The 26,659-nt window shown below is 32.2% G+C and overlaps 1 pseudogene; it reads right to left on the bottom strand.

Annotated features, from left to right (window-relative positions):
• LOC123658675 overlaps positions 1–23,994 on the bottom strand; it is a 98,309-nt pseudogene extending 74,315 nt beyond the window's left edge.
• Between the last annotated feature and the right edge of the window lie 2,665 nt (positions 23,995–26,659).

The following is a 26,659-nucleotide window of genomic DNA, read 5'->3' as shown; positions in this document are numbered from 1 at the left end:
ATTATAATAAAAATGATCGTTTAAGCGAAATATCCATTGCCAATAAAAAGCTAACATAAACACCGTTTTATTGTTTGGCGGTAAAGTACACAAATTGCCTGAAAATCTATGCATTGCCCGAGCAATAAAATATAAGAACAAAAAACCAATAAAGAAATCGCTATATTAGGTACTGAAAATAAGGGCTGTCACAAATGTAGTACGTTCCGGCTGACTTTTATAGGTCATAAAATGGGATAATGTGTCGGAGCAAGCGTATTTCGGAATGGTACAAATTTAGCCCATAGGCGCCGCGGGTCGTTATTTGCTATGAACTAATGTGTAATACTCGAACCAATTTAGAGACTTTTAAAAAGTGATATACGACTTGAATATATAAGTGATTATCCTTTACATGTTTGTGCTATGTAAGCATATTATAATTGACAAATAATACTGGGCAGGAGTAAATATTAATTTTTTTAAGTATTTGGACAATGGCCCAACTGTAAAGGTTTAATAAATGTTATGTATCTACTCTGAGAATGAGTGAATTCATTTTCACTAATGTTGATAATTTCTATGATATTATTACCTTTTAATAATAAATTTGAATTTAACTTAAAAGAAAATTATTCCATATTGTCAAAAAAAGAATATTAAAATTTTAAAAATGAAAAATCTTTTTAAATTGCGAAATTCCGAAAAAAAATGTGACACGAGCGAAAACAGATATCAGCCAGTTTTGTAAACATGAATAGTCTAGAAAATTTACAATTTATTGATACCATCAACGTCATTTGTTTCCATTTGTACACCCGACAAAGCCATATATATGTGATTTAACATAACAATTCACACTTCGATTGCCGTTTCGACAAATATGTGTTGATGTGTGAAATGACTCATTTAACAGTCGCTACTAGTGATTGTCATTGTGTATAGTGATTGTTAAAAATTTATGATCGTAACAACCGAAAAGCGTAAAAGTAGCCCATGTGACTGCGGTTGTATTTCTAAATATTTAATGAAAGGATTTATTATTTTGAAATTGTTCGTTCCAAATGCTGTCCTGTTATATTTTAGGTAATTGATTTTTATCTTGTATCTATGTTATTCCCAACATTGAAGCGATTCTTGTACATTTTTTTTTAATTATAGTTCAGACCAACCGGAAACAGTTATCAAAAAACATACAAACATTCAAAGACCGACATCTATCCAAACCGTAAATCGAGTCTGCAAGCGCCGTTGCTTGGGTGACTACACGCACCAATACAACAGTAATCATCAAAATTGGATAATGCCTTTAATATAGATGTTTAGGTATTTGTGTATGTATATCTATGTATATATGTATGTATGTTGTTTGTATGTATATATACTATATTGTAGATATATTTTACTTATTTGTTTTTTTCCCTTTCACATATTTTCGCCCTTCCCACACTTTCTAAATTAGTCCTCTGCCCAAAGGTTGCCTGGAAGAAATCGCTGCATTAGCGATAAGGCCGTCTCTTGCAACTAATGCAACTGTGTTACTTACAAATGTAATTCTCTATTTTATCAATTATATATTGGTGTATAAATAAATAAATAAGCAACTTCAAAACATAGGTTATCTCTGTAAAGTAAAGTAAGTAAAGTTTTTATGTAAAGAAACACCATACAAAGACTTGCGATGTCAACAATGCTCAAACTGCACTGTATCAGATTCCACAATCGTAAATGTATTTCAGACTGTATTACGTAAGAATTTTACATTTCCTTTCACAACCTCTTTGCACTGTGACTTCCTTTTGCGTTAGCTTTACTGTCTCGAGTCTCTTGTAATTGTCAGTGAGTGCCTAAAATGTCGCTTGGTGTTAAGAATTTTCTGTGATTTTCAAGTTTTAGTTTATATATCTGGACCCCCGACACAGGAAGCGTTTATTTTATTATTATAATTAATAATGTGTCATATTGAAGTAGAGGTCACAGCAGCTACCTCATGCATTAGCGGACGTGGGTACAGTCACGGTATAATATAAATTAATTAAAATAAAATGATTCAGTATAAAGTTTATTAAAATTTCTATATTCTATCCATAGGGCTATCTCCTCAAATTTACTATATAAGATAAGCATTTATAATATACATATTTACTCTTGACCTCATTAAACTTTAAGACTAGGTATTGTAGATTTTAATATAAGTAATATAAAATCCTTCACAAATCTTCGTTATCGTTTTATATCATAATATTTTGGATAAATTATTTCTAACACACACACACACACACACACACACACACACACACACACACACACACAAACACACACAAACACACGCGCGCGCGCGCGCGCGCACACACACACACACACTTCGTTGCAAAGTAATTATAAGAAAACATAATCAAAAGATCGCAGCTTTTAAAACACGATTCTATTGTTTACAAATACTTGACAAATTAGGAACAAATTTTCTCTTGCAGTTCGTATAGATATAACGTAGGAAGAACAATGTGAAACAATAGATTCTATAGACAATGAAATAATTATCTTTAAACAACGTTCTATATATACATTATTGAGACAATAGACCTTGATTCGGTTATACGGAACTAACTTCCGACCTATGCACGTGATCGTATTACGAGAGTAGCTTGTCGATTTTAGGATACCTCATTAAAAATAAACGTTAATTGCGTTTTAGGGGCTCGGTAACTATCGGAAAAGTTTTTTGTTTTATTACTTTTATTACACTAACCTGTATTTTTAGGGGGAAGTAAATAAATGAATTATTTATTATATCAATTAGACATATGTATTTAGACAAACGTTTTAGAATAGTAGTGCTAAGGATTAATTAAAGCTGATGGTTGTGAGTTTGACTTTCGTTTAGTATATGGTTTAAAAGTGAGGACGGTACAGAGCTTTGGGATACACATACTGTAGACCCAGTTGTTTTATCTCAAACAGCTGATAGTGATCGTAGATATTGACAGAGAATTGTCGCCAACCTGCTGTGGACTATGTTGATTATTCTATCGATAGATCGACAGGTAAAAAATAACAATGTGTTACTAACTTTAAATATTTAGTTATTCAAACGCAGAAATATGCAATATTTGAAATGAATCACAATTTTATGAATTTTGACTTTATTTTGTATCTCAATTGACTTTTTTTTTTATATTTTTGAATATGGATTTTATTTTGAATCAAAGTAACAATGTACAACTAATGTTATTTAAAATACAATTAAGGCAGTCATCTGCGAGATACCATAAAAGTTGCTCGTGGGAACTTGTGACGTATTTTTTTTATGTTTGAACAGAAAACTTGAACAAACAATACATGTATAAATAATTTAATTTTTTTTTGTTGCCAACATATGAAGTAATGTAACACCATAGGTCAATGGACATTTAAAGAACATAATTGCCGTTCTACGAGTTTTATCTCACGAGTTTTACTTGAGATAAATGAACACACTAGCATAAATATCGATGCTATTTTTATGAAATTTTATCTTAAGGTTGATTGCGTTCAAACATAAATAAACATTAATATATGCGAGACTCGATATCGTTCCATCGGAGCTTCCACATAGCATTTAAGGTAATTATAAAAGATATGAACATATTTCTCATTTTGTCGTGAGTGTCTCTTTTTATAAATATATGAGAAACTTGTCTTGATGTCGAGTTTGTAAATCTAAAGAGAAAAGGTTGCATTTGAGGTATAAAACGTATTTGTTAAGCATATTTATTTGTTTATTTATGTATCTAAAACTATTCTGTAGAGGTTTTGTGTCAATTTTTTTTTATTTATGCTGGGCATTTTTCGATCATAAAGCTTTATTTAGAATTTTTCCGTACGCAAGAAATAGGCCAAAATATCGTTAGAGGGTATTCTAAAATCGATACAAAAGCCAAAACTGTAATAACTTTCATTTATCTTTCTCTGTTTAACTGTTTGTCGATCTGTACCTAAGCCGCTATATTCTATAATATGATTGGTTGTTGAAACAAAACTACAGGCTGTTGCTTGTATAATGGGAAAACTGACTTTAATTAGTGAACAATAGTTTTTATAAAATGCATATAAGTTAATCAAATCAGGCTAGAGTAATGAGCGGAAAAAATATGATAATATCAACGTGGGTAGTCTCAGGAGCTCTTCACACTGAATGCTTTACAGTAGATACCCGCAATTCGTCTTAGCTTTCGCAAATACAACCTCTTATAAAACTACCTATTTTAACTTATATATGCCATCAGATAACAGGCCGTATTCTCACGTTTATTTTAAATTACTACTCATAGTCCACCTTTGATGCTTTGTTGTATTATATTACAAAACTATACGATAAATAACTCTAACTAAATTAAGAAACCCATCTATAAAAAAAAAAAAAAAAAAAAAAAAAAACAATTTATTAAAAAATAACATAAATCTATATCCATCGATCACTATGAATTTTTTTATCACATTTAATTTGGGATGCATTAGTTTTAGCATACTGACATGCGCGTTACCGCTTTCTGTCTGTTAACTCCCTATGAGAAACGTTTAGGTTGTTTGGACAAAGATGAACGTGTTCTGTCACTTTAACGCCAATTAAAAAAATTCAAAATACTCTCTGTCACGGCCCGTCAGAGTTTTAATGAAGTGATTCGCAAAAAAACGCCTCTGCCAACTCCATACCGATTATAAATTGATAAGAAGGTAAATTTAATAATTTAGATGGCATATCTAAGTAAGTTTTTTTTTTACCAAGAATTGATTTTCTTATAGAAAAAAAAATTTTTTTTGAAGGTAGTTGATAATATCATTAACATTCGTCGATTACAATTGGTACTATTTTTTAATATCCGTGTGTTTTTAAAACAGCTATACGAGTATACATATATACGCAATTGCGTGAATAAATACTTATGAAAGTATCCGCTTAATATTATATGTATTTTAGGAAAAGTATAGTCTTGAGTATGTCTGTTTTTTATGTTGGCTTACAAATAAATTGCGTTGCCCACCAAACTGGCTTATCTATCATGATTTATAAAGTGATTAGAATACAAATAATATTTTATAATTAGTACAATATAAAACTACAAATAAAATTAATAGTTACAGATTGACGGAACAATACAGAATCCGATAGAGCTAGCCGATATGTTGATTGAAAAAAAAATGTACGTATAACATATTAGATTTAATGAATGACGGCAAGAATTTGATAGGAACGTCGCGTCATTTATATAAAACTTAAACGAATAATTGATTATAAGAGAGAAACAATAAAGTGATTAGTTTAATAAAAATAAAGACAATGAATTATTGTTCGTTGGATAGGTTTCCATTGTTGGTCACTAGACTAAAGATGTCTGAAACGTAGATATAAGACAAGACAATCGCAAATATTATTATATTTAACTATTAGTATTATAAATTACGAGAATTTTGTTTTTGAATTTTTTTTAAGTCTTTAAGATTTCTATCTGAACTAAGAAGGTATTTTACGAGAAATTTTTAAAATAAACTTATTTTTGTGTAATGTGTCGTCACAAATGTTTTATGTATTAAGTTATAGTCTTAGGTTTAACATTCACGAATAGATTTTAATAATATAAGTAGTATATTACCCATACAATTAAAAATACAATTCTATTATAAGCAACGAATCTCATTTGTAAAATTTTTAGTGCAATGTCTTAAGACTGTCTTGTCGGATGTCTGAGTTGTAATCACAGATTTTTTTTTTCGACAGCCCGGTTCAATGGCCGCGTTCAACTATATCATTTGTTTATTCGATCATCCAAACTTGATATTAATCTTCTAATGATGAAAAGTAAGATTCTTTTAACAGATATCGTCGAGTCGGTATTTGTAATCTATTACACCGATGTGATATTTTGTTCGGGGCCCTGATATTACGTTCGTGTCAATCTTCGTATATATATACAATTATTCTGTACGTGTATAAGTCACTTAAGGCCCACTAAACGGCTAGGTCGTTTGTTTTGGTGCGTTTGTTTGAGCTCATTTCTAGCTGGCTTAGATTCATAACTGGCCCCAATACGAGGTACTGCAAACAAATTTAAGAATTGTTCAGGTATTTGTCAATCGGGTTTGTTAGTACTTATTCCTATGTAAGTTAGTTGAATTTGAAATATAGACATATCTTTAGCTAAATTGCAACTTTTACTTTGTTCACAAGCATTTGATCTTTAATAAGCCTTCCTCAAAATTAAATCGAATTTGTAGAACCTGCCATTTTGAGATGAGATGAGATGACTAATATATTCTAAAGCTTTATTAAGTTGGCAAGGATTAGACCGAAACTTACACTAAATCTAGGTACCACCTGGTCTTTGTCTAACTACATTTTCATAATAATGAAACAACTTTTTCGGATTGTATCGCAGTTTATTAAGTTTTTTAGATGCCCGATGTTTCAGATACTAACCATGGTCCCGGGAGGACAGGAAAGAGGAGACAGGAAGGGAGGAGCAACTTTGGGCAACTAAAAAACTTAATAAACCGCAATAAAATCCGCAAAAGTTGTTTCATTATAATGAAAGAACGCGTTAACATTAGAAAACAATACATTTTCTTACATATTCGAGTAAGAACAAAGATTAAAAAGTCTCTAGCGGATCTTCTGACAATGAGCGTTATACGCTAGTACTAATAATTGACATTTAAATTTTCATAAAATCAATTAATTAAAAATAAAATACAAGTAGACGAATACACTTTACAGGCTTTCATATTTAACCTTCAGAAAGGCTTTGAGGGTTGCAAAAATATTCTTAGCTAATTTAAAAAGGCTTAAACTAAACCAATTTCCAACAAGCGCACATGTCGAGCCCATTTAAATAAACGATATAAACGGAAAAGATATATCAGTCTTTAGTCCCACACTCAATAATTTGTATGACGCTAAGCGGATTACGTGCGGCAGAAAGCTATAAATTTAGTAATCTTTATAATTTTTACTCACCGACCGATTTCTTATCGTCATAAATTGAATATCGTTAAATATGTAAGGGCTCGAGACGTGTGCTTAAGTAGGCATTATTCTATGAGATAAAGTCGTTAAAACTCTCTGGGTTTCCTTTTTAAATAAGTACAATTGACCACACTATAAACGCGGTACTGCTTTTCTATTTCACGCTACAATCAGCTCAATGTTAACGCATTACGGTTCAATTTAGAATGAATAATTATTTGACTTTTAATATATGGACGGACGTAAATAGTGGATAGTTATGTCGAATATTTTTAGTGGTTACCCACCTAATCCGTAATGTACGTGAAGTAAACGCTGTGAGATTTTATTAGTCGATAATTTTGGATTCCCCTCTGAGTAAATTTCTTTTACTCATAAAACTACTTAATTATTTTATTTCTAAAGTAGTGTTCATGGATAATATACGCTTCAGTCTGTAACTTTCCACTGCTGACCATAGGCCTCTATCTTCATATCTGAGAAGGTTTGGAGCTTGATCCTCTACTCTGCTCTACTACGAGTTGGCGGATATATTCTTACTAGCTGTGCCCGCGGCTTCGCCCGCGTTGAAATCAGTGTGTCACAAAGTTTTCCCGGCAAACTTCCAGTGAAACTCTCATCGAAATCGGCTTAGCCGATCCGTAAACCTTCCTCTTGAAGCCATCTCCCTATTGGTGAAACCGCATAAAAATCCGTTCAGTAAATTTTGAGCGAATCGATCACATACACTTTTGGGGACTTGGTTTTATAATACACTAACTGTTGCCCGCGACTACCTCCGCTTGGTTATGAAGACATGCATTACTATTAAGATGTTTAACGCAAATTATTTTTTCATTTCAGTCACTTAAAATGCTTATCACACTAAGTAACTTTTTGCAAGGCACTATTTAGTATAATTTAATAGTCATTTTTATAAAACCTCTCTATACACCACATTTTTAGTTTTATTTTCAGGCTGCAGTATAAATAACCTATCAGGCGAACTTATAGCTGCTGTATATGTTTCATACAAACTCTCAACCCCAATTAAACCCCCTTAGCGGTGGAATATTGCAAAATACGTTCTTAGCGGACGTCTATTAACTATAATCTACCTCCCTGCCAAATTTCATCTTTGTTCATCCTAGATGAATGGACCATCCAGCGGTTTTTGAGTTCTCGTGATGAGTGAGTTAGTGACCTTTCTCTTTTATATATATAGATTACGATGCATTATTTGGACACCTCCTCACCATCTATAGAACATACATTTTAAATTTCGAGTCTCTTACTTCAAAAACATAGGACTTTCATACAAACTTCCAACCCCCGTTTTATCCCCTTAGGGGTCGAGTTTCACAAAATCAGTTCTTAGCAGATGGCTACGCCTTATAAGGAATCTACCTGCCAAATTTCAACTTTGTGGCTGTTATAGTTCGGAGATTTCGTGATGAGTGAGTTAACCTACCACTCCCCCCCCCCCCGTTTTAACTCCAAAAGCATTTTGATTTCTAAAGATACATTATTTGAATACCTTCTCACCATATAAAGAGCATACAATTTAAAGTTTTAGTCTCTTACTTTAAAAACATCGGACTTTCATACAAACTTCCAACCCCCGCTTTACCCCTTTAGGGGTCGAATTTTGTGAAATCCGTTCTTAACGGATCTCTACGCCCTATAAGGAGCCTATCTGTCAAATTTCAAGTTTGTAGGTGTTATAGTTTCAGAGATTTCGTGATGAGTGAGTCAACCTAACATCCCCCGTTTTAACCCCAAAAGGGAGTTGTTTTCTAAAGATACATTATTTGGACACCTTCTCATTATCTATAGAGCATACATTTTAAATTTCAAGTCTCTTACTTTAAAAACATAGGACTTTCATACAAACTTGCAACCCCCGTTTTACCCCCTTAAGGGTCGAGTTTCGTAAAATCCGTTCTTAGCGGATGTCTACGTCCTATAAGGAGCCTATCTGTCAAATTTCAAGTTTGTAGGTGTTATAGTTTCGGAGATTTCGTGATGAGTGAGTGACCTTTCGCTTTTATATATATTATTATATAGATTATGAGTAGTGATCGCTATTAGGTGTTTATTATAATAACCAGGACAGACAGCTTACCGTGGTACGGTGGGGACACCCACAAGGACAGACAGCCAAACCGGAATAAATATTTGTACAAATGCAAACACTCACTCCAAGCGGGAATCGAACCCAAAACCGCCGGTGTTTAGGCACATACTTAGCACACGCACCATAGTAGTTAGAACAACTAGCTGATGCGTTAGCAGTCACAGATTTAGTGCCGGCTAGTGACAAATATTTGTTTTGTTGTGTATGTCTTGATTTTTTATTGTGTATTTCGTGCCTTTCTTTTGTATTGATCGCGAAGAAGTTATCGTTGGCTTGATATATAACTAAATTTTATCATAATATCTTCTTCTGTGCCTTGCTCTTTCCCATTTAATTTGTGGTCGGCCTTCCGTATTATGTGCTCTAGGCAACTCGGCCCTGAGTCGTCTCTTTGTTGACTCGGGCTTTTTCTTTTTCTTCTAAAAAAAATATATATAATTTTTATCCAAAATTGAATTTAATAAAGAACAACTTATATCTCAGTAATTGTATTAAAAGTTTTATTCATTACAGCCCATACAGTCCACTCCTGGACATAGGCCTCCACAAGTTTACGCCAAAAATGACGTGAACTCATGTGTTTTGCCCATAGTCACCACGCTGGGCAGGCGGGTTGGTGACCGCAGTACTGGCTTTGTCGCACCGAAGACGCTGCTGCCCGTCTTCGGCCTGTGTATTTCAAAGCCAGCATTTGGATGGTTATCCCGCCACCGGTCGGCCGGTTTTTTAGTATATACAATATGTTTTAATAACTGTATAAAAGTTTTATACAGTTATTAAAACATATTGTATATACTAAAAAACATAATTCTTCATTCATAAACTAAATATTAAAACCGCAATAACATCCTTATCAAAGAGAACCATAAAAACATCGCTTCGAGGTACATTCACGAAGATAAATTAACAATACTTAAAAAGTCTGTATTAAGAATTTCATTCGCGTGATGAGTCTTAATGCTTCGGTTCATTCCTTAACTAATAGTTGTAAATTGCTTACGGCAATTTTAATGCATGTATGCGACCAGTCGCCGTGAATACTAATTATGATTTAAAGATTTGTAAATTGTAATTTATTTGAGTGTGATATATTTTTCGCTTACTAGAAGTTCTTAATGAGTTTCGTCGGTACGACCATACTTTTTAGATGAGGTGGCGACGAGTTAGCACCGTAATATTTATTCATTGGCTGTTACACTCACACATGAATGTTGTTGGTCTTATTTAAGCCTAATAAAACTTTTGTCCAATCAAGTATATAATAACACTTATAATTTTTAATATTTTTAATTGGTGTTGGTATTCATTTCTTATTTAAAACACTGTCTACGATGTGATATGAAGCTTCTGATGAAGATGATCTTATTTTTTTTTGTTATAATTTTATAATAATACAAATATAAATAAATGAATTAGTACATACGCATCCAGCGGGCGGTGTTGAATAGCGTTAATAGATAGTTGTAAGTGTGTAATACTTACGGCATCGCTACCCGCAGCGCTCAGCTTCGCGTCCAACGTACGAGCCGACTTTATGGCTTAATCTTCCACATGCTATATCAATAAATAAGCCATTCGAAAACAATGTAGAAAAGTTCTTAGTAAAAAAAAAAGAAATGAACGCCTCGCTAGGCGGTATAATTCAATTTTATTTTTTGTTTTTTCGTTTGGACTTAGAAGAGCAACGGATATCTTTTTTCAATTTATTAGCTGGCCCGCGGCTGTGTTTGTGTCTAAATTATTTGATATTGTATCTTGAGTTACTACTTAGGTTCTCGTTTCGGATTACATAAGGAACGAGGCAAAAATTAAATAGAGAAAAAACATATTATTTCGTTACACGTAAACAAAAATAAATATAATTTTGTTGGCTTTTCGGTGAGACCGAAACACGATAGCTAGAAAAACAAATTACATGTCCGCAATATAATTTGTTTTCGATGTAAATATAGTCGTACTTCTAAAATAATAACCAAATAAAACAATTATACATATGTGTAGATATGTCGTTAAATATGTCAGTCAGTTTAGCCTATTGCAGTCCACTGCTGGACATAGACCTCCCCAAGTTCACGCCAGATATCCTTGTTTTCCGTAATATACGTATATAGTAGAGTATGTATATACAGTAGAAAATATTTAAAACTTTATTTTGACAGTCAATAAGTAACAATATGATAACAATATGACGTTGGCGTAATGGTCACAGCACTGTTTTGTGGCTGTTGCACCGGCAGTTGCGGGTTCGATCGTCACAAATGACAAACATTTGTATTCACCATACAGATATTCGTAGTGGTCTGGCTGTTTGTTCAGTCTTTGTGTTTGTGGGCTCCCCACCGTGCCGGAGTAGGGAATATATCCGCCAACCCGCATTGGAGCAGCGTGGTGGATTAAGTTCTAATCCTTCTACTACATTGGGGAAGAGAGATGCCCAGCAGTGGGATATTACAAGCTGAAGCAAGCGAAGTAACAATAATATGTTTAGCTATTATTGCTTATGATTGGGAAAACACTTTAAATGTTATTTATTCTTAATTTTTATAAAATTATAATAATTCTAGATTAATAGACACATAAATAAATAAATCTGTTTTTAATTTTTACAATTATCTCTTCGTTAAGACCAAATCCGTGAATGGTACCAAAATATCTTTAAAAAAATCGTTGTTTAAAGATGTCACTCATTCGAAGTTTAACGATCGAGCTAATAGTGTTTTTAACCGTTCACAAAATCCTCAAGACGTGACTCGAGTGTCAACAAATTTATAAACGAATCTGTCTCCTTCGTTATTAATACTCTTAACGATTTCCTTTTGAACTTCACAATATGATTTCTTTAATGTGAGCACAATTTGTATGTTTGTTTTGGTTATAAATTTGAAAGCTTGCGTCTCTATCGCTTGCTTGATATGGGTCGCTTTATGTTAGTAAAAACAATTTTTATACTTAATTGAAATGGTATACTGACCTTAGGCACAAGGATTTAAAGATTAACATTGATAACATTTACATATATAATTTTATTTGATTGTTCTGTTAATTTTATTAGTACTTTTCGACATAGATTTTCTTAAGAAAAGCATAACACGCATATTTAATACATATTTTACTCTTTTTTTATATATGAAGCAAATGTTATTACTGAGTTCGATATTGTGCATATTATAATTTGGTAGTATAAATTATTTAATGAAGTGGTTATTTTAAAAATATTTTTATTTCATAACTAATACGTTAAACGATTACAAATTTTACTATATATATTGTATTTCATATTTTACATTTAAAGACAAAATAAGTAAAAAATGTTTAAAAAAATATTTAGACAAAAGCAGATTTGCTGTGTAGTTACGACATTAAGAATATAGCTACTCCCTCTCTGCCTGTGTGTGTTGTAAGAGATGACTAAGGGATAACACAGTTCCACTACCACCTTGGAACTTAAAAAGCCGACCGATGGTGGGATAATCATCCGACTGATGGCTTTGAAATACACAGGTCGAAGACGGGCAGCAGCGTCTTCGGTGCGACAAAGCCAGCCCTGCGATCATCCCGCCTGCCCAGTAAGGTGACTATGGGCAAAACACGAGTTCACTCCATTTATGGCGCAAACTTGTGGATGCCGTATCCAGCAGTGGACCGTAATACGCTGAAATGATGATGATGATGATGATGAGACTAGAAATTTAGACACATTATATTGTATGTCGAGATAGTAAACAATTTTAAATAATAAAACTAAAACTTATTTTACTTTTCATCAATTAAAATACTCCAGTGGGTAATAAAATGTAAACACTCGTCATATTTACAAAACGTTACAATGGGCAACACTAATGTTTTTGCTTCGGTAATATTGTAGTTTTACTGTCGTAGTTTCTTCCTTTATAGTCTCTTAAAATGAGTGCACAGGAATTTATAGCCGAGATAAAGCGTCGACAATATTTAGAAGACACAAAATGTAAGTGTATAAAGTTAATTTTGGTTTTGTGGTGCGACCATTTCGTTTTTATGCTGTTCAAAGATAAAAAGAATCGCAAATAATGAAAAAGAAAATTATGTAGTTTTTATACACATTTTTAAATATAAGAATGAAAGTGACTGATTGTAATTATTTTTATATTAGAAGTATATCTTTTGTATTAGATTAACTAGAGCTTAGAAGGAAATTTGGCCATCAAAAAGGGAGGATCCTCCAACCAGACGGGTGTTGTGTCTGGCGGGCTAACGCCCCGAACGGTTGTTGTCGGGTTCTTGTATATATTCAATCACTTTAAAAGCTCTGATAGCGCGATGTAGCATACGTCAGTTTTTCTCTAATTACGTAGTTAGTATGTTGCGCGATAGATGTCGCCACACTCCCAAGTAGCGTTCCATTCATCCTGTGGCGAATAAGGTAGCCAGACCTCTTGAAGACGCGCTGTGTTGACAACTGGGAGATGATCGGAAATGCGCTTATGATACTCTTGTTGTTGCTGGCGTCCACAAGCTGTCCGTGTTGTTGATATTAAAAAACATATAGTTATTACATTTGACTTAAATATATTAAAAATATTATGAACTTAAAAAAGTGAAAGAACCAAGTATTATACCTATACCGTATTTAGAGAGCCTTGAGATAAAAGCTAAACAAACCATAAAAAGGGTACTTCAACGGTCACCATTGATGAAATGAATAATACGCTGACAACACTGTAAATTATATTCTAGGATGATGTCTGTAGAACTAATTTAACCCCTATCAGATTTATTTAAACAAAAATATCATAAATGCCTTAAGTTATTTCATTAATTTTATTTAAATATTTGGTTAATCATTTAGTAGTGTAATATAACCATAAAAAGAAATTGTAGACAAGTTCTAAATTATAGAGAATATTGTTTTTTTAATTTTTTATTATTATACATTTAGTTTCCTCATAGTTAAGTAACTTCTAACAAAACCTGTGCCATTATTTATACATGTGAGTTATGTAAGATAAACAAAGTACAGAAACTATACTCATAGATTTATTTTTATCATGGAGTCAGGCTTTCAGACAATACAATATAATTTACATTTTGTGAGTAACGTGACTATAAAAAAGCTTCTGCCTTGTGGGCACAAATTGTTTATAAAGTAAAAAACATGTAAAGCAATTATATAGTAGTACTAACTTATGTAATAAACATCACAGATATAATTAATTCTCAACTTTTATATTTTTTTAATAGTCATAATATGGCTTGGCTTTTTATTTAAACAAAACACGGACGGAAAATGTCAGAAGCATATTAAATTATTCCCATTCGCCAGCTAAGATTATATCGTAGACGAGAGCGCGCATTAACGTGTGTCAGAGCCATGACATTATTTGTCACGTCTGAGGTTTTATGTCATGACTGTGTCGTATAAACGTTTGCTTTATTAAATATGTTTTTTGTATAATAAAACGTAGTATATTGTGTTAAATAAGAAATATTAATTAATTCTCATTATTAAATTAAATCTCTTTGTTCGACCGAAAAGCTACAATACCTTGTATTATGTATTTATAATTTTTATACCTAATTATAAACTTCTTACACAGGTCTACTGAATTTAATTTAATATATTATTGATTATGTTTAAAGTTAACAAACATATACACTATGTGCTAACTGAAGATACACATAGCTAATTTAATAGATTCTATATAATTTAAAAGAAACCAATTTCACACCCAATCTCGCAGAGATTTCTTAAATAATGAACACTGCAAGTTTATTTTAAAGGCAATCAATATAGAACTATGCCCGGGAGACATCCTTCCATTTGTCGCGATCAAAGAGAACGTACCGAACGTTCCATGCTGTCTACTGTGCAAATAAAGTTTTTCATTATAGACTTCGCTACTTTGCGTCTTTAAGGACTATCTTCCAGTACATAATATATAGGATTTGACGTACGAGAGAAAATCTTCATTTGTTTGATGTATAACTGGTTTAGTGCAGTTTAAACTATTTATTGTTTTCAATTCGTTATATTTTTATGCTCTTCATAGCTTTTTTAAATATTTTCTATCGAAAAATAATTTAGAAATTTAATTATTATTACAACATTAAATATTAAAATGAAGGTTGCGACATTACGTATGTTTGCAAGTATAATAATAATACACGAATTCAGTGGATAGCAAGGCTATATCGAATCTCCCATAGGACTGGCGTTAGCGTTCAGCAAAAACGGCTTGGTATTTCATTCGCCCCTAACTTCTTACGACAAAAACTCGTTTAGTTCATAGCTTTCAGGATGTTATTTTTAAAGAATTGCTGAGGAAAATTTATTTATATTTTTATTTTGTAGTTGCTCATTCAAATTGTACTTTGTAGCAATGCTTTTATGAACAGTTAGCAGATTTATTATTTATATTGAAAAGAACTGAATAGGTACAAAGTGAAACAATAAAGTGGTATGAAAAGACTTATTGTGAAAATAAAATTTGTAATGAACGTTTGTTTTCATAAAAGACAGAAGTCTCTTACATGCATTAAAATTGCACTTGCCAATTTAACACAATGTAAACTGTTTACTTCAAATATATTTAAAATGATATCAAATTTATATATACTAAAGTTTTCTTTCGATATAAGTGTTAAGCTATGTGCATACAAATATTATATAAATACTAGGTGACCCAGCAAACGCAATTTTGCTATATATCATTAACCCCTTTAATCCCTCCCACTGGTAACTTAGGGGTATAAAAAATAGATGTTGACTAATTCTCAGATCTACCCGATATGCACACAAAATTTCAGAAAAATCGGCCCAGTCATTTCGGAGGCGTATAGTCATTAACATTGTGACAAGAGAATTTTATATGTAAGATACGTATGTTACCTTTTGGTTTGTTATAATAATCTAAAAAAAAATATAATGGAAACTCTTAGCTATTCCTTATAAGGCAATGCAAATTATTGCAGATTTTACTGAAAAAAAAATACAAAAAATATCATTATTTTAATCGCTGTTTTATTTCTCACAAAAAAAAAATCCTTTGGCATGAACGCAATTTTAGGTTCAGAAATTTTGTCGTTGATGTCATTTTATTTGGACCATTGATTAGTCATTTTAAATAAAATATTGTTTTGTGCTATTTGTTTTGTTACTGACTTATTTAGATGATTTTTGTTAACGTAATTGTTATCCGTGTGAAAGCAGGAAATCAAGAGAGAGAGAGAGATTGGCTATAAAATAAAATAATACGTAGTTTGTACACCCGTCATCACTCGTTAACAACGATGATAAGCACACTTTAAAAACAATAAACTAAATATGGACAATAATATATATATATATATATATATATATATATATATATATATATAATTATGAAAAGCACATGTTATTTCTAGAGCGCGAAATCCCGCGGTCTGCGGTCGGCTGCTAACGCAATAGCCGTCACTGACGTACAGGAAGGGTGACTGTGTCTATTAATAAGCTAAGCAGTCGCTAAGCTACAGTAAAACAACATAGCTAACTAATTTTTACAGAGATACTTCGAGGTGATATAATGTTATAACATGGCCTATTAAATAATTTAATCTAATTTAATGTGTTTATTATTTTATCTATTTATTATTTATTTATACTTTATTGTACACCACAACTACATTTTAAACAATAAACACATTTAAAATAAATATTTACAGACTGTGAAGTACAATGGGCGGACTTATGGCTATTTAGCCATTTCTTCCAGACAACCCAATATTTATCTGTGTGGGAAGCCCTCCGACCCACTGGGCCGACGATCTACGTAAGATTTCCGGTGGTGGCTAGATGAGAATTGCGGAAAACTGGAATATTTGGCACGAACTTAGGGAGACCTGGTACAAGCAGAGAACTGCGATAAGCTGTGAATTTTTTTGCTGATTATTTACATCGAGAAAATCATTGTCATATTTTCTAAATGTTTCAATGAACTTGATTATTTGTCAATCTGTCATTCGTTATAGTGTGACAGATTACTTAGACTGCAATCATTTTTCCCTTTAATGAGATAGAGATAATTACAGGTTGTAAAAGTCTAGCACAATACTACACCATGGTCTACTCAACATGTTGAGACATGACATTGATGATTATTACAATCATGTTGCAAAAATATTATACTAAAGTTTAAGGCAATATGCATTGTATGCGTTGGAAACTGTATGTATATTTATAGGTTACTAAAAACATGTTTTAAAACATGTGTATAGAGGAAGTTACGTCAGCGAGTAATTTTACGATGAACTATTTTCATTGGCGCCAACATACATCTAGTAATTCTAGTTTTTTTTTTTTCGCAACTATAGATTATTATTAACAACGATAATTTTTAGAACATATTTCATGTTAGCTAATTATTAAAATTTATTATGGTGATAATGTATTTGAGCCTTAATTAGATATCGAGTAAGTAATGTTAATTTTGTTTTAATTAAATGTAGGAATGTTCGGTTTAAAGAACTTTGTATTCATTACGATAAATTCTAAATATAAAATATGTAATATTTTTTTCCGAGTAAAATATTAGATAAATAGATTTATTGGTAATTAAATAAAATTGTAACAAATCCGTTACGCTTGTAATATTTATTTAAATGTCTCATTTGCGTAATCGAAAATACTTTAACTTCATCTTCTTAGACAAATCAACGATGACCCGTAGATGTTGGCGGTAATATTAAATTACCTAATCAAACATAACAGTAACACACACACACAAAATCAAATTTTCATCAAGAAAGTAAGTAATAACACACAGAACCATGTATGCATCGTACGGAAACGTTCGCAGTAGGAACTTCATTTCAGAATAATCCGTTCAATTCAAGAGTTAGATGTGAACTTTACTGGCGAGCAAATGAAGTAAATTGGATTTGATTTCCGACTTCGACTCCCGTTTTGTGATTCTATAGTCACGAAATCTTTCTATCAGCGTTTTACAGTGGATTCTCATACGTGAACAATCATTTGTTGAGTTTCATTGTAGCGATATGTAATTAATATAATGTTAGGAAAATTGTTATTATTGAATAGTGAAATATTGGACATGTCTTAGAATCGTATTTACTGGGTCACTTATATGTATGGGTGCGTGCTTGCGCGTGTGTGCGTTTGTTGTGTTGGGTGTGTCTGTCTGGGCTTACAATAATACGCCATAAATAGAATGGTCTCAAACCTATCTAAATTGTAAGCAAAGTTATGACATCACATCGTGCTAGGAATTGTAGAAGGTATCAATAAATCTTACTACGAATAAACCCTCGTGTATCAAATAATAAGACTCATTCTTATAAAAACCCTGAATCGCATTAACGGAACTCAACTTTAAGGCGCAAGTTAAGCGTATTAGCGGTACCAGTGTAGGATTACCGTATAAACATTAAACGAGTGAATGACTGCATCGATGCATTCGATAAAACAAATCGTGAGCCGCGGATCGGTTGCACGGACCGTCGTGCAAACGAGATTCGATCTTAATTAAATGTTTAATGAAATCGAATTATCGACACGTAATTGGGTTAATGCGATTGATGTATGCTTGTTGGACTATTTCTTAATTACATTTCTGTATATATTTTTTTTTTTGAGCTGACATTGCTCTTAACCGGACTCGTAGATCGGAGATCTTAATAGAAAGAACTGGGTTGATGTATGTATTAGAATTGTTGTATTTTAATGAATATAGCCTGCAAAATGGAAATAATTTTTACGAATACGAGTATTTAATATTTCGAATAAATAGTTATTTTTATATACTATAAGATATAAATCACAAAGTCACTTAATTCAACTAATGGTATTACAGAAATATACGCATAGGCATACCTACTATTGTATTTTATTTTATGTAAATAAAAAATCAACTCTAAAGAATATATACAAGAACTTAATTGTACTAACATATCAAGCAAGCCGAAGCATTATTTCGGGCAATTAAACCTTTTCTTGGCCCTTAATTTAGTTATTAAGTTCTTTGGCTAGACATACGACTGGGTTCAATAATTAATGGGTCAGCCTGTGAGCCTACGAGACGACCAGGGAGCTTATATTACTAAAACGATTGTCCTAGCTGTTATTTAATTAAGTACTAATAAATCGTTTTGAAAACACTGGATGTAATATTATAGTAAAGTATCTTATTATCAGTAACATGATCAGTACATATCACGAAACTTGATATTATTTTATTTATATACAATAGGTAAGCAAGTATAAAGTAAATTAAAAAAATCTTTCAAATGAATCCCGCGTAATCCATATTTCATATTTCTCCAACAGTTACGATTGTACTGACCAGTCGTTCTTCTTAAATATTTGAATGTAATGTTTGTTTGTAATAAAATAAATTAGTTTCGTAAATTTCCGGTGTCTATTTTTTTTTGTATTAATTGTTTATATTCAATCCTTGATATATAATTTATGAATGCTCTTTAGTTTAATAAAGTTGAACTAATATTTAAGGACACTTTATTGTTTTATCTATATAAATAAAAATTAATGTTGCAAAGCGCATAACTCGAGATTGGCTCGACCAATTTGGCTAATTTATTTTTTGCATGTTTGTTAAGGCCCACGAAAGGTTTTAGTACAAAAAAAAAAAGAAAAATATATAAAAACAAAATCTATATAAATAAAAATCTATTAACTTTTGACAAAACGAGACCTGTCCGGGCAGCTAGTTATTAAAATATTTTTTTTTTCTTGAAAACTATTAAAAACAAATAAACATGTTATTATAAGATTATATGTGAGAAAAAAATCGTTATCTGAGTAAAATATTCGCATAGTTTTCGAATTCAGTCCGAGATGAATTTCTACAAAAGTTAGTGTTTTTAATCAGAGAAGGTCGTTCATGTGAAAGTTTTCTTTGATTCTAATTATTTTCTACTAAGGGGGTTCTTTAATTAAGTCGAGTCTGATCGGTAGACTGTGAAATCTTGTCAGAAGAATCCAGACAAATAGAAACTAATACCAGTAGTTATTACGGCCGACAGGCGTGTAATTTAAAATAAATTTTTCCATTAACATTTTAACGAAGCCAACGAATTCTAATTGAATAACATTCGAAGAAGAAAATGATTTTAGGGTTATAAAGTCATCTCCGAAAGTAATTATTTGGTTTACGCTCACTATGGTTTTACATGTCAATATTGTAATACGGCGTTATTTTATCTACATCAATATTATAAAACTAAAAATTTTGTTTATGCGTTTGTTTAAACGCGCTAATCTCAGGAAATAGTTGTTTGAAATGAAAAATCCTCTTGGTGTTTTGTCGAAAATCGCAACAGGCTATTTATCCCAAGATTAACGTGGGTGAAACCGCGGCGCACAGTTAGTAATATAATTTCAATTACAATGTTATCAACAGACATACTCTTTAACTTATTATCATATAAATATAGAATTCATATTTATCAATTCGTCATTTGCATCATTGGTCAATTCATTGAATTTCGATTTGGTTAGAACATCATCACACACTAATCATACACTATTTTTTATTCATCCATAAGAATATTGTACACTTCCTATCCGCCACTACTATATCGTGTTCTGTGCTCAAAGGTTATCTAGAAGAAATCGCTCTTCAGCGATAAGATCGCCCTTGTACATCTTTTTTTTTTAGTTACTACTGTTTGTTCATATTTTGGTGTGCAACAAAGAATATATTATTATTATTATTATTATGGCCATACTTCATACTTTAAAAACAGTTATATAAAGTTTTTATGCATGTAAATACAATTTACTAAACATTACCGGTTTATTTTCAGATTTAACTGAGGTCGGGCACAGCAGGAAATTTCCTGCTTAAAATATGGAGCAGCCCGACCGAGATAGTACCTCGACCTTACAGAAAATCACAGCTAAATAATATTGTTTTCAAACAGTGTTGTGTTCTTGTTGGTGAGTAAGGTGACCAGAGCTCCTAGGGAGAGTTGGGGATAGGTTCGGCAACGCGCTTGCGTTGCTTCTGGTGTTGCAGACGTCAATAGGCTACAGTTTTTGCTTACTATCAGGTACAGTAGGGAGTCAGGTACAGTAGGGAGTCAGGTACAGTAGGGAGTCAGGTACAGTACACTATTAGGGCCGTACGCATGTTTGCCGACCTAGTTGCATTAAAAAAAAAAAGATTTTCAACTAACGTAATTAATTTTAAAGTTCATATTATGCGATGATTATATGACATAATGCGATGTTGTATACGCTCAAATTTTAAAATGGCTTAAATATACTCGAGCGAAACTCACATCATACCCTTAAAAATCATTTTAATTTGACTAGCCCGTTGGCGCAGTTTGTAGTGACCCTGCTTTTTGCTCTGGGGGTTGTGGGTTCGATTCCGACCCTGAGTCTGGGTATAATGTATATATTTATTTATATATGTATTATTTATAAGTACGTTTATCAAAAAAAAATGTAGCTATACCAGTCGGCTGTTACCTATAACACAAGCATTAAGTTGCTTACTTTAAGAAGCTTACTTAGGTTTTATTATTATTATTATTATTATTTTAATATCCTTTTGATTTAAGATTCCTATCTAAAACAATACTGAATTGAACCTGCTGAGCAGAGAAGAAGACTCAGAGCTCAACCGACCACCATGCTACAATGTGATAAGGAAAATCACCGTTATCAGGAGCTTATGATAAGAAAATGAGCTCGACAGTTTTTCGTGCTCTCCGAGACTCAGCGGGGTGTGTTCACAAGAACACAAAAGACTAATACCAGAAATATACATTTATAGTAAACCATAATTCACTTTGCACCAATACACCAAAATAGTTTAGTAGTCAAGTAGTTGTAAAAAATATAAAACAAAATTTTTACTTTATGTATTATATGTATTATACATCAAACAAAAGCTTGCTACTTACCAATAAATCGTCTAAAATAGTTTGTTGTTTTAACGTGGGTATTTCCTGTAATTTCGGAAATATTTTATAGGCCACGTTTGCGTAACGAAGGGACGTCGAGACGTCGTTCTGACTTGATAAGTTTTAATAATATATCACTGCGTCAAGATTATTTTAGGATGTTTACTTAACCCCTTATTTGAGCTGGAAGGTGTAGGTGTTGGCGTAATAAATGGTTTTTTATTTGTTATTTATATAACACTGTTAACATGGCTTTGTAAATAACTTGAATTGGGGAAATAGACGAATTCGGTTTTTTTTTTATTAAGAAATTATGTATTTCTTAATAAAAAAAACCGATTTTATGTATAAATAAATACATTTTATTTCGATTATCCATTAATCTTATTCTGATTTATATTCTTTCTTAAGAAATAATTTCTGAACTTCGCAATAAAGAGTATTTTACAGTAGTAATAATGTTGAAGTGTGAAGTGAATAATGTTATTACTAATTTAATTTTACTTTTGCTCATTTTCGAAATACAGAGAAATTCTGTTGAGGTAATATAGTACTTATTGCAGAAATATCTCCCAAATAATCTACTGATACAATTATTATGAAAATACATTGTCCTTGCCATTACCTAAATTGGCTTAGGATATGAAACAAGGCAGCCAAGCACGAATATCCTTTATCACTGTTAGCTATCCATAAACAGTATGTCCAAGTAAAAACTACACGCTGAATAGACTGATCACAACTGGGCTGATGGGGAGTTCTTCCGTAGGCTAAGATTATAAATAAGGTTTGTTTTAAGGTTGTTAAAGTTGCTCCAATTATTAGATGAACTATGTAAGCAATAAGCTATGCATTACATTCTTCGATACCCACCCACGTACGACCATATAGATACAAAGATTTTATTGTCCCAAGATTACCATTAGAGTCGTTACATAAGAGCTTTTTGTCTTCAATGAAATTTGTCGAATCACGTTCTTATCGAAGCGGCGTGGTCTTATATTAAAAATACATTCCATAAATCGGATTAACGTTGTTATTAAATTTATACTTTTACGTTGGACACTGATGCGCACCGACAGGTGATACTTGCCGTGATAAACTGAATCAGTAAATCGGCCGGTCCATACTTGTCATATAATCCGATTAGGAGCTAAACGGGGAAACGTAACGGAACGAAAATGCGTCAGTTATTTGGACTGTCAAGTCGTATACGATTTTACCAACACTTTTGTAAGCCATGTAAAGTTTAAATTTACGACATCGAACACAACGAGAGTTTCTAATTTTGAAGATGGAACTAGATGTCGTGTGCAGTTTTATCTCTTTCGTAAAACCAAATTGTTAAGTTATCGTTGCGTTGTTTCAAAGGGTTCGCATGTTTAAATAAAGGTGAAAAAAGTTCCATTTATGTTGGTTTATATCAATTTGTATCCAAATCGTAATAAATTGGTTATAGTATTAGTTAAGAAACGTATTTGTATAATAATATAACACAAATATAAGCAAGGAAAAATAAGAATAATAATCGCCAAAAGATAGCAGAAATAAGCAAAAAAGATTAGCGAACAACTTAGAAAGGAACGGAAAGCAAAAAGATTAGCAACATTAACCCATTTGGACCCAAATACAAAGTACTAGCAATATTTTGAGAAAATCTTTATTTATATATTTATTGATGACTGACAAAATATTTTATTACAAAAAACCTTAAAAAAAATCCTATATATTTAAAAAAACACCGTCCTCAAATAGGGCCAATGGGTTTATGAGTGGTACTTTTCGAAATATCCTTTCTCGATGCACAATGTTTTTATATATTTTTTTATTGCCCACGTGCTTTTATATGGCAAACGACGCATCGTATTTGGCTTGGCAGTCTCTGAGGGAAGTGTCCAACACCATCTTGACTCATACCTGGCACTAGTGAAGAAGGTTTACGGGGCCTTCCGTCGGATCTTTCAATACCTACATTCTTCAAATATCGGCGAGCCATACTTCGACAAAATTGGAGCTTGTCTAATTTGTCGTTGGTCGTACTTTGAACATCTTATCAGTGGATCCGGCAGCAGCTTCACTGTCGGAGAAATGCAAGAATTTGTTTGTTATCAAAAATCTGCTCTTTGCTGATGCTCTAAAAAGACAAGGGGTAAAAACAAAGTACATACGAATAATTAAAAACGTATACACAGCGAGCACCGCACAAATTAAACTTGAATCTAAGGGCAAAAAATTTCCTATTAAAAGAGTTGTACTCGTGGAGATCCTATATCACCTAAATTATTTTCAGCAGTACTGGAGATGATCTTCAGGAACTTAGAACTGGACAAAAAAGGGGCTCATATAAATGGCGAAAATCTCAACCATCTACGCTTCGCTGATGATTTGATTTTGTTCTCAGAGGATGCAGAAACTCTAGGTCTAATGTTGCAGCAATTATCCGATGAAAGTGCTAAAGCTGGCCTGACAATGAATCTAACCAAAACCAAAATTATGTCAAACGCCCAACAAACAGTAAACAATGAACAAATAACAGTAAATAACGAAAAAATAGAATATGTAAATGAATATATATATCTAGGCCAACTTATATCTACAGATGATTGCATGAATAGTGAAATAGAACGAAGAATAATTAATGCTTGGAAACGGTTTTGGTCTCTAAAGGAAATAATGAAGGATAAAGATATGCCAATGAAAGGAAAAAAGAAAGTATATGAAATATGCATTATGCCATGCTTACTATATGGGTGTCAGACATGGGCGTTAACGGAACTACAAGAAAGTAAATTAAAAGTCTGCCAAAATGCAATGGAAAGAAGTATTTTAGGCACAAAAAGAGGAGATAGAGTGAAATTACAAGAAATCAAAAAGAAAACAAAATTTAAAAATGCAAATACAGTCTACAGACAGCTTAAATGGCGTTGGACGGGACAAATGTTAAGAGAAAGTAAAGAGACATGGACCAAGTTAGTAACAGAATATTATCCAAGAGATAGTAAAAGAAATAGAGGAAAACAAGCGAAAAGATGGGAAGATGACTTCAAGAAAATAGCTGGTCCGGTATGGACTCGCTTAGCAAAAGATAGGAATACGTGGAGGTCTTTAGAGGAGGCCTTTGTCGACAGACAAGCTGTTCCACACAAACACCCAGTTGCCGATCATTCAAATACTAGTTAAATTTAATTAAATCGATTTGTTTTTAGAAAGTGGGCATGTATTATTTTATGAATTAATGTTAAGGAAAGAAGCAGCAATAAAGGCTATTTTATTTTATTTATTTTTATTTTATTTTATAACACAAATATATATAAAACATAATATGTAATAAATATAATAATAAATATAAATATATACAAAAATAAGCACAATAATTATTTTGTGCTAAATAAATTATACTATGTTTTTAGCAATTTGTACTGTAATGATTAACTACATAAAAATATAACTTTGAATTTTTAATAGTTTAAATACATATTTCAAACATTTATCATGTCATCGCTTTAGTAATTTTATTGACATAGTTATAAAATATAATTTACTACCTGCCCGGCCAGACTTCGTTCTGTCAAAAGTTAATAGTAAAAATATTTTTTTTTTTGTATAAAAACCTTCTGTGGGCTTAAAGAACATACAAAAAAAAATTAGCCGAATTGGTCGAGCCATTCTCGAGTTATGCGCTTAGTAACAATCAGTTTTATTTATATAGAAGAATCAGCAGATTTAATACTAATAAAATGTATGAAGAATATAGCGTGTGTGTGATGTTAAGCATATTATGATAAGTAATTTAGAGTAAACCTTTTGTCATATTAATAATAATTAAGAGGCATTATTCCACACTGAATCAAAAGTTACACATTAATTTTTGTATAAATAATTTTTTATGGATTTAAAGTGTCGTTATAAAATATCAAAATATACATAAGCCTTTGAAACTTACACTCGTGTATGTTTACACTTTGACGGAAGCACGCTGCGACACTGATTCCAGAGTCACAACACTTGTCAGAATGTACGACTCGTGTTTTACACAAATATTCGATGTAAACACTGGTAGGGAAGTGTATCGGCATCAATGACAATATGTGTTAAGCCAAGTTTATTATTATCATGGTTTGTATGAATATTTTACGTTTAATTTGTATGTTTATAGTATTAATTGCTGTGTGGCTACGGCATTAAAGAATATAGCCACCCTCTCTCGTGCCGTGGGTGTCGTAAGAGGCGACTAAGGGATAACACAGTTCCACTACCACCTTGGAACTTAAAAAGCCGACCGATGTTGGTAACCATCTTACTGCTGGCTTTGAAATATACAGGCCGAAGACGGGCAGCAGCGTTTTCGGTGCGACAAAGCCAGCCCTGCGGTCACCAACCCGCCTGCCCAGCGTGGTGACTATGGCAAAACATATGAGTTCACGCTATTTTTGTCGCGAACTTGTGGAGGCCTACGTTCAGTAGTGGACTGCAATAGGCTGAAGTGAGTGAGAGAGTGAGTATTAATTAATAATAAGGTTTCCTACATATTATTATTTATTATCATTCCGTTTTAAAAATAAATTTTTAATTTACTATTTTTAATATGTTCAGTATGAAAAGAGAATACGACGACGCGTTTGTGCAACGGTCACAGCACTGGTTTGTGGCTGTTGTGCTGG

Source organism: Melitaea cinxia, chromosome 12, assembly GCF_905220565.1.
Source record: "Melitaea cinxia chromosome 12, ilMelCinx1.1, whole genome shotgun sequence".
NCBI classification, from domain to species: domain Eukaryota; kingdom Metazoa; phylum Arthropoda; class Insecta; order Lepidoptera; family Nymphalidae; genus Melitaea; species Melitaea cinxia.
This window is presented reverse-complemented; position numbering and strand designations above follow the sequence as displayed.